The 15,289-nt window shown below is 36.5% G+C and overlaps 1 long non-coding RNA gene across 4 annotated transcripts in view; it reads left to right on the top strand.

The window, feature by feature from the left end:
* Positions 1 to 14,860, top strand: part of LOC137861278 (uncharacterized) — a 122,052-nt gene extending 107,192 nt beyond the window's left edge. For all 4 annotated transcript variants that reach the window (XR_011099508.1, XR_011099511.1, XR_011099509.1 and 1 more), the window contains 2 exons: positions 8,727 to 8,799; positions 14,804 to 14,860. This is a non-coding gene — a long non-coding RNA (uncharacterized lncRNA). The remainder of the gene's footprint in view (positions 1 to 8,726; positions 8,800 to 14,803) is intronic.
* The last annotated feature ends 429 nt before the right edge of the window (positions 14,861 to 15,289 follow it).

The raw sequence follows: 15,289 nt of genomic DNA, 5'->3' as shown, positions 1-15,289 counted from the left end.
TATTTGAGGACAGTCCTTTGAAATGCTCTCTTCAAACTGTAACATTTGAGAAGTTTTTCATTGCAGTTTCACCAAAAGAGAAATGTTTTATGGGAACATATTGATGTTGATTTAATTTGGCAGAAAAGTATCTAAATAAATGGTTATAAATATTTTTACTTTGTTTTAGGAAGTTAAGATGGTATTTTGACTTTCTACTATATTAAAAAAAAATGTGCTTTTTGGCTTTGTATTTACTTTACTGAATCTAAACATTAGAATTTTTCTTTTGTGCAAAACTGTGTTTATTATCAGCTGGACCAAAAGTGGATGCTCAAATTTAGAGTTTCAAGAGAAATGGAAGTTCAGTTTGGCTGACTGCGTGCAATACCTAAAGTTTGGGACCACTTTGCATCTGAAATTAACCAACTTCTGCTGCTTTTAAAATTCTATGCAAATAACCACAGTTAGCATGTGCCTAATTTTTATATGGTGTTACCACAAAGACGTGGAAGGTGATAGAGTTGCCTGACTTGTGTAGAAAACAAATGTGTTCCCAAGTTTCTTTGTATGGCATATATGATGGATAGAAGTAATCCCATGGATTTGCTTTAGGATTACATGAAACTTTTCAGATTTAGTTGGGCAAAAAAAAAGTGGTCCACTGTCTCCACCACTTGTTTTTATGGGAATATGAGGCATTTTAATGGATTTTTATCTGACTGACATGCAAGTAATGGAGAACAGAGTGAGACGCTGCAACATTAAAAGGGTTTTCCTCCTAATTGTTCTCTAACTATTTACAGGGAGTAGATTTAATTTTGAGTTTCTCATCTTGTAATTTATCCTATAAGGACAAAACAAACAAGTATTAGCTAAGCAAATCAAACTAGACAGTTGTCTTACTGTTTTATGTGTTTTTGCATCTAAGGGTGATTCTGTAGTTTGTGCATTTAGGGACATGCAGAAGTGGCAAGAGAAGTTAGTGCTGCTTTATTGAACTCTTTGCCCCATGTTCGATGGAGACAGTAGCTTTCTTCTATAGACCAGTCACAACATTCTTCTTCAATTCATCCATCTGCAGTCTGCTCCTTCTGCCTCACATTGGTGATGAATTATGCTCTGCTTCCTCCATCTAATCCTTTTCATTTATTTATATTTTATGGAGGAAACATGAAAGACTCCTCATAAAAATCCAACTGTTTTTGATAAACCTTGTCATGTGCAAATAATGGAGCCTTGTCAAGCACAAGCCTCGTTGGAAATTTATGCCTTCTAATAATAATAAAAAGAGAGAATAAGGAACAAATAAGGAATATATTGAATTGGATTCAGAGTATGTTTATGGTTTTAAATTGGTGGCAGTAAAGTATTTGTTATCCAGAAATGTTTCTACATGTTACTGTAATTCAGACACCGTGTTGTGCTTGAACTCTGCAGTATTCAACCTAGTAAAGCTATGAAAAGCATCTTGTACTTTAGCACAGTAGAGCAGACTGATTTCTCTTTCCAAGATCTGGTGGAAAAGATCTACCTGACTGAGTAATACAGGAAGAACCAAGCCAGAGCTTGGGGTGAAAATGCAAACTGTTGGTCAGCTGAAAGCCAATCTGTGGATAAGCAAAGAATATTAGGAACACAGAAGTCAGAGAAAATTAGTAAAAGACAGATTTTTATTAGAATATTGATTTTTCTATAGCAACAAACTTCTTTGGCTGGAGGCAACTTGTTAGGGGCAGAAATGGTTGTTTCTGACTGCTAAGGCTTTGTATATCCAGAAGGGTTGTAAGGACAAGCAGTAATACACAGATATGTTTAACATCTAAAGGAAAATAAAGGTTGACCCTTGTTAAAGTCTTCAGCTATTTCTTTTCTGGATGACATTTTATTTCCTATTATAATTTTTGCTTTGAGAGCAAGACTAAACAGAATGTTAATGGTTTGCTGATGATACCAATTAGCATTTTATAGCACTTTACAAATGTCAGTGAGTCAAGGGGATCTCTCAGGAAGAAAACTTTGTGTTCAGCTGGCAGAACCTAATCCAAACAAATGAATCGCTCTAATGAAGAGGTTTCTTAGTAGCACAGCTAGGTCTCTGAATATATTGTCCCTGCATCTTCACAGAACTGATATTTATGCTCCCATGAGTGTTACTCTTTACATGAAATAGTTGTTTCATATAATTTCAGGAGTAAGAGTCCCTGGAATTCCCTTTCAGGTAACACATCTAAGCTATCATGTTGAACTGGGAGAAATAATATTAGAACATGAAGAAACAAAGACAGAAAGCATTTTTCAGTTTAGAAATCTATCTTGTGTAAGGCTTGTGTTCAAAGTTGGGCTTTACAATTATTGACAGTTTCACTCAGTCATGCAGAGAAATCTTATTCTTAACTTGAAGAGGATATGAATATTTTAGTTTAATTTCATTTTGGTGTGGAACAAAGGCCCCTTCTGCCCCTTCTCCCACCTTCCCATTAAAACTTTATTGGCAGACTGGGCACTTGGGGTCCAACTTTCCAAGATAACACATCCATTGCCAAACTGGGCAGTTACCAGTTGGCCAGAGAAGTTACCTAGTAATCAAACAGATTTGAAGGAACTGGTTCTTTCACACTTCATCAATTTATCAGTCTCTATAAAGCAGTGGGACTTTAATGATCTCTGACAAATATATTCTGTCATTGTTTTTGTGTTGCTCCATGTGTTTTAACACATTGTATGGGACCAGTCAGGTATGAACTGATTTTGCAATGTTGTCATAAAATGGTAAGCTTTACAAGAAGGATGCCCAAAAGGCCACCATTTAAATCTCTCTTGACTATACGCAGGAATGTCCAAGTTTTGCAGATATTAACCTCTATAGTGACACACTTCCAACAACATGTAAATAATGATGGATCTGTTATTTTCTTGTTTCAATGGCTCAGTGTAGATTTAGGCATTATACTGTCACCAAGTCTCTGTCTATTGCCTGTATAAATGTGACTGTTAGACTACCTTCAGAACATGCCCTCCCCATCACTTTCTTCCCCACCACGAATCCCTCAAATAGCACACCAATTTTTAAATAGAACTTGGTATAGTTGGGTGCTTTACAGAAATATTATTTTCATACCACATGAGACTGATTTGGATTTTTCTTCATCTGAATTACACTGGTGTAACCAAATATGGAAGGGAGAGCAGGTGGAGTTTTTCTGAAGTATTTTGCTCCAAGTGCTTGCAGTCTGACCCTTAAAGTTAGAAAGTGAATTGCCAATTAAGTGTTTAACAAATGTGGTTTATCACTTGTGTGTGATGGTACATGAGTCACTCCTTAAGAGAAACAATTGTAATTCTGAATGACCTGTGGAACTTGGCCAGTGTACACAAGCTGTAAATTACTTGCTACAAAAAGAGATGTTCCAGCAATTTAGACGTGATCTTGTGTATCACGACAAATAGATTCTGTATTTACAATCTGGATATACAGTACAGTGGCTTTTCTGGGTGATAGGAGGAGGAAACAACATTGCTGGCTTTATTTCTGTTTTATTATTACATTAAGTTTTGAAGGATTGCTATTGAGGATCTTCATTCTAAGGCTGATGATGCTTGTCTACGAATTCATCAGCTTTTTCCCAGTATCTAAGTCATAGAATCCATGACACCCTGAGAACTGCGTAAGTACTAAGGCTCAAACTAAGAATTTCTGATTCAAAAAGTATTTTTTCCCCCTTTTCTCACATAGGATGAGAATGTGAATATGCATATCTGTTATCTATATGCATATATATTCTCTATTTCGGAGCTTGGAAATACTTATTGTATAATTCTGAAATCCAATAATGGTTTATTGGCACACACATAGAGTACACTTAAAAAGATAAGATTCATCAAACAGCAAGCAGCAGCATCTGCTTTAAATTTATTTATTTTTAATGATTTATAAAACATTTAACATAGAACACCTAACAACTTGATTTCAGTAGTGTGATACACTCTATATGCAGCAGTGCTACTTATGAATCAGAAGAGTCTGTGAAAGCATAACAGTTAAAATTCCACATGAAAAAGGAAGTGGAATGTATCAATTCTGAATCAGCGAGAACTTTTATATTTTACTGAAATAGCATTTTTGGTGCACTTTCCTCTCCTACTCCAGATTCCACTGCCTTTTTTGGAGCTATCAATTTTGGTAAGAAGAGCTACATTCCCCTCACCCACCCCCCCCCCCCCCCCAGCCAGCCCAAGTTAGGTAGCACTACAGTTGGGCACAGGGGTTTTATGTTCTTATGCTCCCGTGTCTAATTCAGGTGTTTGTGATCAAAAAGTGGAAGGCAACTGTGGACTCTCCAGACTGAAGGAAAACTCTGGGTATTTGAAATACTAAAGTTTGTTCTTACAGCTTACACAGATTTAGGACATTAAATACATTCATGTTCTCATTCTAAAAAATCCCTTTGCTTGTCTGCAAGGATTTGACCAATCTGTGAGATGCCTTGTATGGAATTAGAAAGTCTATTTTTTTTAATCCTACATCTATTATGCCTTTTTACACAGCTGCAAACAAGATATCTTACAATCAATTAGGTTGGAAAGACTTCTATGATCATCAAGTCCAACCTTTAACCTACCACTGCCAAGTCTGCCATTAAACCATGTCACTAAGCAGTATATCTACCTGTCCTGGAGATCTCTAGTGATGGCAACTCAAGTACTTCCCTGGGCAGCCTGTTCCAATACCTCACAACCCTTTCAGTGAAGAAATTTTTCCTAATATTGTACCTAAACCTCCCCTGGTGCAACTTAAGGCCATTTCCTCTTGTAGGAATGCATGTACATGTACATGCTGCATTCTCCAAAATGATGGCCGAGTAAAGTCTCTCAATCTTGGCCCTACTTTTCCTTCTGCGATACTTGGTTCTAATAACTCAGGTAGTTTATTCAGTCAGCATTTTAAATACTGTGTATATCCCCTTCCATCATTCAAAACATGAAATGATGAAAAGCACTGTAAGTAATTTTATGCAACATAATGAAATTAAAAGCTTTTGGTATTACTGTAATGCAGGTATAAATCTAAGTAAATGTGGTGCTAGAGAGAGATGGACTATATAGGTAAGTGTTGGAATAATTTAAGGTTGTTCAGCATTTTCTATGGATGTCCATTCTTGTTTCTTCACAAATATTGTAAGTAATTGTGTGCTTAGTATATTTCTTAAGTGTCTGAGCTTGCAGTTTTCTATTGCCTTTATTCATTGGCAATGAAAAAGTAAAGCTAATGGAAAGCAATCCATTTCAGTGAAACTGTAGATTTGCTTACCCATCATAGTCAAATGTTAACCTGCATAATATTTTAGTGACAAATTAACTAATGGCAGACAGAATATTTTAACGTATATGCATATGAATTTCAGAGGACTGGACAAAATCTTACGTATATTTGTAACTTTTAGCTTTATCCGTCAACTTGTACATATTTTCTATAATCTGGGTATTAACAAGAATGATGCTTGAAATCTGAAGATCTGCTTTGTGTTTATACAGAAGCATTTAAGTAAATTAGAAAACATATGTATTTTTTTCTACCTCCCTTATGCATTGTCATTTACATACTGCGGTAGCAGATACACACTGTACCTCTTAAAAGCCTTACTACTTCTGTCAGGGTTTTTCTGTCACCAACCACTGTGTGGAAGATATGAGGAAGACTTTTATTCACGACAAGTGTAAGCATCAATTCATGCTTAGTGTTTTGTAACAGAGGAGTATGTCGATTTTTCTTATTGCCTCATTACATTGCCTCTTCCATCATGGAACTGCAGTTATTTATAAGTGTGTGCTCTTAATCTATCCAAGTTGGCCTGAACTTTATTGCTCTCATTTTGTATTTACAACTGTATTCTTTTGCTTTAACCGGTATTTAGTGTTATCATCAGTTATTCAACTGCCATCATGTTTCTTCAAGGTTGTTTAGCATTTAAAGGAAATCTTTTCCACAATTAGCTCTGTGATTCTCCCTTCCCAGTCTCCTCCCCCACTCCCTTGTCTACTTTTTTAATAGCTATAAGATGTGGAACATAAAGTCTTCTCCCAGCACCTGCTTAGGTGTGCTTCTGCCTGTATGGGAAACCCAAGGACTGAGGTGCTCACAGTGCTCATGGGCCAGCAACAAGGGCTATATGGAGTAGTGGGGATGCTCTGCACATAGCACCAGCCCAGATGCCTTTAGAATTAGCCATAAAATCTCAGCACATGCTGACAAGAAAATCCTTTCCGTTTTCTCTACCCAGTTTGTTTCCAGAGATCCCTGAATTTAGCTGAGAATAAAGTTCTGTTTCTTTTATATATCTAAGGTGGTCCCTTCTCTGTGGTTTGAATGCTATAAAGTTTTGAATCAGGTCTGATAGCCTGCTTAAGCCTGGGTTCCTGGAAACAGGCACAGTACAACTGTCCTCTAAGCTTCTGCCTACTCATGATTTAGGTGTACTATTGCCCTATTGCTAGTATTAGCCCTGCAGCCCTGTGTGCAGCAAGTAGACCTTTTTAGCACTCATACATCTTCCAGCACTTTCCTTTTCGTTTGTGTTCTGTCCCTTCATGGCTTTATCTCATTCAATTTCACCCAACATTTCTCCCTTTCACATTGCTGGCAAGTAATTCATTTGGTGATGGAGTTTTCTGAGGAATCCCTTCTCTGCAAGAGAAAACTTTAAAAACTTCCCTGATATTAAATGCTCAGTCAAGTGCACTGTTATCTCTTTTGAACTGTACAAATAAAAAAAAATAAATAACATTTTGGGAGTGGAGAGTGCAGAGAAGGTTCTTTTTAGTTTATTGGTTATTTTAGGACATGATGGATGCAAAGCACAAGAGATCTCATTTGACTGAGAGAACAGGTTTTAATTGCAATTATTGCTTTAAATTGGTGTTTTGAAAAGTGCCACATTTCAAGGCACAGAACAACCAAGCAAGACTTCCAGGAAAATCAGAGTAAAGCAGCTTGACAGAAAGTTGAAGGAAACTCTATCATTCTCTTCAGCCTTAATTTTGATTCCTGATTTTATTTTTATGCATCTGATATACATTTCTTTTAGAGTTTATTCAGTTAGGAAGTAAAACTGCAAATGTTGCTAACAGCTGGTTTCTTCCTAACAATTTTGAGACAGTGTCCCCAGGTCTGTCTTCGGAAAGAAAGTCTTATTACATTTCTGAAATTTTTAGTCTATGTTGGCACTCCAACCTGAAAAATCACGGCAGTTCTTAGTATCACATCACTATCAGATCAAGAGCTTCATAGGGCAGTACCAGGATGACTGAACTATGTTAATCTACTGCATTTACAAACTCTCTCAGATTACTAAATCTTCAGTTATATGCATTATTCCACTTTTTAGCAGAAGAAGGAGCTCTGTTTTCATACCAGTTCTGACCTTTCAGTTCTAAACAAAGACTTACTCAAGCTGAATTTTTATGGCTATTGAAAAAGAGATACTGATAGTTTTTGGGAAAAGGCCACATCTGGCATTTCCCAAAGAGCAGAGTCTAGAACAAACCTAACGTGTCAGATTAGATAGTTGAGGATTAAGTTACCTGTTCTTCTAGCCAGTATAATTTCACTGTTAACTGCATTTTACCTAAGTGTCTTTCTCATATCATAACCTGTTGATACCAGATTGCTGGTAGGATGTATTATCTAGAAAAGAAGAGCAAAATCTATTCTTAGAATATTAAGCCAAAGCTACCTGGCAGCATATTATTCCCTTGCGCTTTTATGGGGAAGAGACAGTGACGAAGGTCCAGAGAAAGACAGTGGGAGTATGTTATGTTTATATGGGACATATTGGGAAGCAAGAAAAGAATGTAGTGCAGTATTCTGCCTATTAGATCTGTGATTGGCAAGTTGGACTTTCATTACCCAAAATGACTAATGTTAAAATTTTTCATATAGTAGATACATTTAAATATATATATATATATATATATATATATAGTAGATAAAGCACCTCCATAGTTATGAGTTTACCTGCAAGTGTCAATGATGTTATTTTGGGGCTGTGACCTGGCCGAAAGTAAGGATGAATTTATTGACATATCAGCACCATTGGAACTATCTGGCTGTCAATGTTTCTAATGCTCAGCTTAATGCTGAATAACAGCATTGTTCAGAAAGAGCTATTTCCTTGAGGCTTAGTTATAAAAATGCTTGAGACATGGTGGTTTCTCTATTAGTGAATACTTTTCATTGTATCTTATGCAATTTATCATTGCAGTTGACTTTTCCTTCCGCAAAGGAAATTCTTATTCTGCAGAATATTCTTATTCTGAGAATCAAGCAAGTAAAAATTACAACAAAATTATGTAAAAAATAATTATGTAAGGCTAAGCATGACACCTTTAAGAATCGGTTGAAGATACTCTATAACATTTCTATTTTAACTGGACCCTGCTATGTTATTTCCTATATCTAGGTAATGGGCTGCCTAAGGTGGGACTTCTTTCTCCTCTCTTCAGCTCTAAAGAATATTAAGATCTCTAAGGCCTACGTAATGAAAGATTCCTAAGTGATTAAATTTTAGAGCTAAATGTTTGTTGGGTATAAAGCTGTGGTATCAAACTTCCATAATCAAAAGTAGGCATGTCATGTAGATGTATGTTAGCTTGATGCTCAGTTGGCTTGATGTATGGTGCTTAGATATGTTTTTTTTTTTTTTTTTTTTTTTTTTTTTTTTTTTTGTTTGTTTGTTTGTTTTTAATAGTCCAAGACTTCCTAGGATACTGTCACTCCAAATGAAGTCAGCTACAAGTGAATCAGTGTCTTGTCTTTCTCAGGTATGTGTCAGATATGTAAGACAGATTCAAGCTCTTGCTATGCCCTTTGGCTATCAGGCTGAATATGCATCCCTGGGATTGGCAAAGATCTGAAATAAAGACTGTGCTCTGCAGAATAAGAACATCAATACACTACTTATTATTTAGCTAACTAAATGTATATGTAGTAGGAAATCCGTATTTTAGGTATATGTACATTTTCCAAAAGGCAGACAATGAGGGCATGGGGGAACTTGGTGGTTTTATGCAGATAGCAAATACTAAAAAAAGCAAAACCCAAACCTGTTAGTCAATGGAATTCATAAGCAATGATTGGGATCACAATTAGGTTTATTAATATCTCACCTTCTATCCTGAAGTACTTCAACATTCACACATAATCACTGTATATGTTGAAATGTTTATGTTTGGTTAGCTTAGAAAGGTCTGGGACTATTTTGTTTCGTGTGAAGATGCTGAGAGTAAACGGTGACTAAAGTAGACTTCTGATATTGCTGTTAACATACCAGGCTAGTCAGTGAGATTGTTGTTGTTTTGCAACTTCAAAATAGCAAGAAATTACCCTCCAGACGTACTTGATTGGCAAATGGGGACTGGATTCAAGTTTAAGATCTTCATTTTTTCTGTCTTTTCTGGAGTATCTTGAACTTAGACCAGAAGCAGAATATCTTGTCTGCAGCTCAGTTAATGTTAGTTTAATTTCAGCAGCATGTTTTTCTGATCAGACCCCAGGACTTGTAAATAATACAATGTGATCAACCTGTTCATGTGTCTCTTCCAGTCCTGGTTAAATGAGGGTGTGAGATCAGAAAGGATACCTTTTTTAGCCAGATCATATAACTGAAATTGGAATCATGCAATCAAGCACTAATAAGGCTTCTTTTTGTTGTTGTTGTTGTAAAATATGGCTTTGCTTCAGAAACATTGGCTCTAATTAAGTGCCTCAAGATTGCAGCTTTCCAAAGACATGCAACTTAAGTAAAAATGTCGTGTTTAATAGTCAGTGGAAATTAATGGTTTTCATTTTAGCCTGGTTTGTAAAATATTGTACAAACAAAAATCAGGCAGCTTGCTGATGCACTGTACCTTACTTATACAATACCTGTGATTTTGTATTTTTATCTTCTTGTATGTTTGATTTAAATGAGGAAAAATATTTGTTTGCATGTTTTCTACAGAGTAGGTTGTGTTCGCTAAGTTCTATTGTACAGATCCTTTGCTTAACCTAAGAATGTCTTTTTTATAAAAAGAAGCAAGCTGTCCCTTCACAGAATACTTGTTTTTCTTTTTTTTTTTTTTTTTTTTTTCCAGAGAAACACTAGACTGTCATAAAGCATTTCTTTGTTTGGAAAACTTGGACACAGACAAAAGAGTACTCGAAGATCAGAATAGAGAATCTGTTTATTACAAAGCAAAAAGCTTACTGGCAACACTTTGGTAACACTGTGCTTGCAAAGGAGAGAGTGCAGACCTGTTTCTTTGAGCAAACACTCAGAATATATCCACACTGTCTTGTAGGTTGGGAGGAAGAAAGTATTTTTGCTTTCCTAAATAGCTTAGAGCAAAAAGTATTCAAACTCAGAAGCTACCATCTTTAGTTATGCTTTGGTTATGCTAGACAGGGAAAAGCACCAATGTCTTTTTGATTTCTTTTGCTACCTCTCTGTTAAGGCCAGAGGCCTCTCCATAGTCTACAGGTTAAATGTGTCCACACTATGATGAATTTGGTCCCAGCATCTCCTCTGCATCATTTGTGATGCACCTTTATGCTGAAGTCTTAAAAATTGTTTGCCTTTTTTTTTTTTTTTTTTTTTAATTGGTTGGTCTAAAATTACATGAGTTCTGTGCCACAGCCTGTGTGAGGGTGAATCAGCCTGGGAGGCAGTACGAGTGCCAGTGGGTGCTGGCACCCGGCCAGCTCGCACAGCCCCGATCACCTATACAGACAGAAGTAACTGCACTGGGTGCAGTTCAGTTCATGTCTCCTCTTAGGAGCAGTCCTGATACCGAGCATCAGCACAAGATTGGAGCTTTGTCCTCTGCCACGAAGCATCAGGCCGCATGCTAGCAGTAGGGCTGACCAGTGATCCAGTGCTTGAGCTTGCTTTCCATTCCAGTATAAGCACAGATTTGGGTGCAACCAGTGACAGTGGTATGATTTATCCCAATATAACTTGCAGTTCCCTGGCTGCTGCTCTTGAATGGCACTGGTCTTTAAAAGAAGGAGGACATTTCATTCCTATTAAATGTTCTTTAACCTGTGGCCTCCAGGCCTGCACTTTCATGCTGCTCTTTCTTTTTACCATCTACATCCCCTGCCTTCCAGGAAGCCCTCCAGGAAGGCCCTGTGGAGCTGTCCTCCCACTCACAGGATTTTGCACATTGCATTTCCTTATCCAAAAGTCCTCCAGGAGCAGAACTGAGGGGCCCACTGGACTTTGCAGGATTTGGGATCTTCCTTGTGATTAGTTGGGGTGGGAAGCACACAAAGCCCTGCAAAACACACCTGTTGTTATTTTAGAAGATTGTGGTGCTCCCTCACTGGACAGTGCATGAAACCCTCATGACTTACTTCTATATTGGCAGTGGAGTTAGGCCTTCATTTCATTCAGTGGAAGTCAGCAAAATAGTATGAAAGATAATGCTGAGTGAGATGAACCAACTGCAATCAACAAGTGCTTTGGGAATTGAAACAGTATTTTACAATTGGAGAGAATTAATTATGATTTCATTAGAAACCACATAGGTAGTTAAATGTGCATATACAGCATCAAATAACTGCTTATGAGTAATGCAGTCTTTTTTTTTAGGTGATCTAAAGTCACTCCATGACTAGAACACTCATTGGAATTCTCCTTTTGCTCTTTTTGTTGTTGTTGTTGTTGTTGTTCGAGCACGTATGCCAACAGTTCTGTAGATATATGGGTCAAGGTCCACAAGGACTCTCTCTAGCTGAGGCCATGAAAAATAGCATATGCTAATTTTGGAGTCAGTGAATTCAACCTAAGTTTGATGCATCTTTAATTTTCCTCTTTAAAACCAACTTTGCAGCAACATGTGATTGCAGCCGCTACAGTACCTCACTATCAGATTGAAAAGGGAAGGAAAACAGTCCCAAAACCACCAAACCAACATTCAACACTTCCAATATATGTGTGTAAAATCTAAAGAATGTACAGCAAAAGACCACTATCAGGCTAAAGCAGGGACATAAAAATATACAAGTATCTGAGTTGTGTTGATAACTGAGCTTGAGGAATGTGCATTATGTCATGACCACTGACAGCTTTAACTAGACAGGAAAACACAAGCACCTTTTCTGTGATAACAGCTGGTGCCTTGATAGTCTTTACTGACCTTATCTGAAGAATAATAAATGTTCCAGTTCCTCAGTTTTTCCTTCTTACTCCCTCTCCCTCTCTCTCTCTTTTTTTTTTTTTTTTGTGGTTGATTCTTTTTTCCTTTGTCTTTTTAATGACAGCCTCCTGATAATCAAGAAAACAAAACAAAAAAAAAAAAAACTCCAACCTTTCAAATGGCACTAAAGGGTTGATTTAGACAACAGGCAGCAGGATACCTTCTAAGTGTTTTTGGTTTAAAGCATGGATTAAGGATCAGACATTTTATAAGGCCTTGTGTAGCTATGACTGTGTGACCACTGATGCCAGAGGGGTGAATAATGCCTAAAAAGCAGGTATATACAAATCCCAGGATTGTAAGGTCTAGAGAGGTGAATATCCTTCCTTAACATCTTACCTATAGCACAAAGCCTAGGTCCTTCCTGCCCAAAGCACCACTTTTTTGGTGTTTTGTCTACTCATGAGCAGCAGAAGTGTTAAAAAACTTTCTAGAAGTCTGAGGAAAACATGGGAAATATAATGAACTAAATACATGCATGCTGTTGTCTTACAAATAGCACATTCAAGTTTGTTGGACTGTTCAACTATTGATCAGGAAAAAATTATTGCACAAAATGTCACACAAAAACCTTTTGCTTTCTCTAGTCCTAATGTGGTGAGTTTTTAGGTCAAATTTCAAAGGACTTGTGACAGTTATGGTGTCTTCAGGAATGCCAAATATTTACTGGTGATTTCATTACCTTTAATGCATATAGAATAGGGATTGGATGTTCTCTGTATTTTCTATTTTTTATTTTTAAAAAGTTATCTCCTCCAGCAAACAAAAATACTTTGATGTAATTTAAAAATATTATTTATTATTTATCATGTTCCTTTGAATCAATTGTATAAAAGGCCGCAACATGAAACAAATGCTGATATTAAAACACATCATAGGCTTCGTCTGTAGCTTAATTTGGTTTCTCTGTTTACAAAATAAACATCAATATAAATATTTAATACAGAAGCTGCGCTAAGAAAAAGGACAAACTATTATTACTGTGAGAATGCTGAGCACAGTGGAAACCATCTTTTAAATTATAACTTTCTCTTAGCTTGGGCTGGAGCACTTTTTCATAAAAGCAAAAGTCATAGTGCATTAATGGCAAATATCCATCAGGAAATAAGTCTAAAAGCAACTCAAAGAAGTATATTGCCTCTGAGAAAGATGGCTTTGCATTTGTGCCATGTTTATAATAAGTTCAATACCAATATCTTGAAAATAACAGTAAATATTTAACTGAAGGAATATTTCATATGATTGCAATAAATGTTTAATACAATGTAACTTTACAGTACTTCAAAACCTTATTGCTGCAAATATTTATCTTGAATTTTAATTAAATATATGTATAATCCATGAAATAAACTACCTCATAGCCTTGAATCAGCAAGCTGCTCTACAGAAGTGCAGAGGTATATCATCATGCAGCTGTTCTCTTTGTCAAAGCCTAGGACTGTGTATTTGAAGTCCCAGTCCTTGCTATGCTTGTGGATCCATCAATGTCAGAACTATCTCTCTTCTGTAACTTCTCCTACATACATTCGCTTGCTAACAAAATCAGAATCCAAAGTACACAGGCTTAGGACTATAACCATTGTCTAGCAGTCCTTGCAGTTAGATGTTACTTTCTGCTTCCACAGCCAGCCAAAATGGAACCATAATTGTATTAGCCTCAGGAGACATCCTGCTTTTGGACTGCTTCCAGTACGCTAAATATCCAGCCTTCCTTTCCAAGGCCTTATGACACAGAAAGGAAAATAAACATACTTTCTTCTGCTGGTACAGGGGTAAATTTAATTTCGTTCCCTGTACAGGAGAGTAGAGAGTATGATGAAACCATGGAAGGGCAACCATGGACACTTGTAAGCCAATGTGTGGAGGCGTTTCAGCTGATAGTTGCTACATGGCTTCAGATGTTACATGTAGAAAGAGCACAGAGCCTCTTTAGCTTGGCAGTAATGTAGTATTTCTGACCATCTTACCTCTGCACCTTATGTTGTCTTGCAGCCTGTGCCCACCTGTTTTCCCCAGATTGGTTAAGTTCCTTGGAGTCATAAGCCTATCATATATATACTCATTTTGTCTGAAATGTCACTGTATTTTAAAACCACAAGCAAGGATTTTTTTTTTTTTTCCACATTTAGATTTCTTACAAGTCTAAAATACCTACAAAAACTTCTGAAATGCTTTCTAGTAGTGCACTACTACTGCTGGTCCAGAATGAGGTGCTTGTAGTGCTCAGCTCTGCGCCACATGGATCAGTGCAGCTTTCTTTAAAAGGAATCATTTTATTTGTTAGTTAAACAACTTTGTACCTGAACATCAGGACAAAAAGAAAACAATTCTGTTAATTGATGCTTTAATGCTGTTATAGAAATGGCACCTGTATTTCTGGAAACAGCATGTTAGCAAGGCAAAGAACATTTCCTCCTTTATGCAAGTAATACTGCAGTAGTCTGTGATCTCTTTGACTGTTTTTGGAATGATTTTCAGTACAGAAAGCAAGGTTGCTTTGGGAGAGGGGGAGTGAGGAAAAATTAGGTAGAAAAGAAATTATCTATTAGTTCTGCAGTTTGATTCTGTTTTCTACTTTCTCCCAAAGGAAATCTGTATCTTTCTTTCCTGTCTGTGTGGAACTGGGTATGAAAACAAGCAGAGGTAAATGTAATTTCCAATAAAATAATGTTGTTTTATGATTTCATAAACTGTAAACAACCTTGTTTTCTTTAAACCCTCTTTCTCTATCTGATTAGCATTTACAAAACCTTATTACTACTTTTGTTCTTTTTAGTGCTGAAAATACAATGATTGAAAAGATAAAAATATTGGAGTATTTTTCTTCATTTAGAACCTTTGTTAGTGCTATGGCTGTATTTTTTTCTTCTGAATTGCTGCTAGTGATTGTAGAAATAGACCCTCAGATGAAATAGAATTGATGTGTTATAGTAGTAAAAGCCTTTTGATGCTAAGAGGCTACTGCAGAAGACACCAGTCAGATTAGTAAAAGTGGGCAAATGTTATGATAAAAATAGCAATGATTGATAGAGCATTTTATTTTCCCGGATTCCTCTTACAATATAGTTAATGA

This window comes from Anas acuta, chromosome 9 (assembly GCF_963932015.1).
Source record: "Anas acuta chromosome 9, bAnaAcu1.1, whole genome shotgun sequence".
Lineage (NCBI taxonomy): Eukaryota > Metazoa > Chordata > Aves > Anseriformes > Anatidae > Anas > Anas acuta.
The sequence above is the reverse complement of the archived record's forward strand: the minus strand, read 5'-3'. Positions and strand labels throughout refer to the sequence as shown.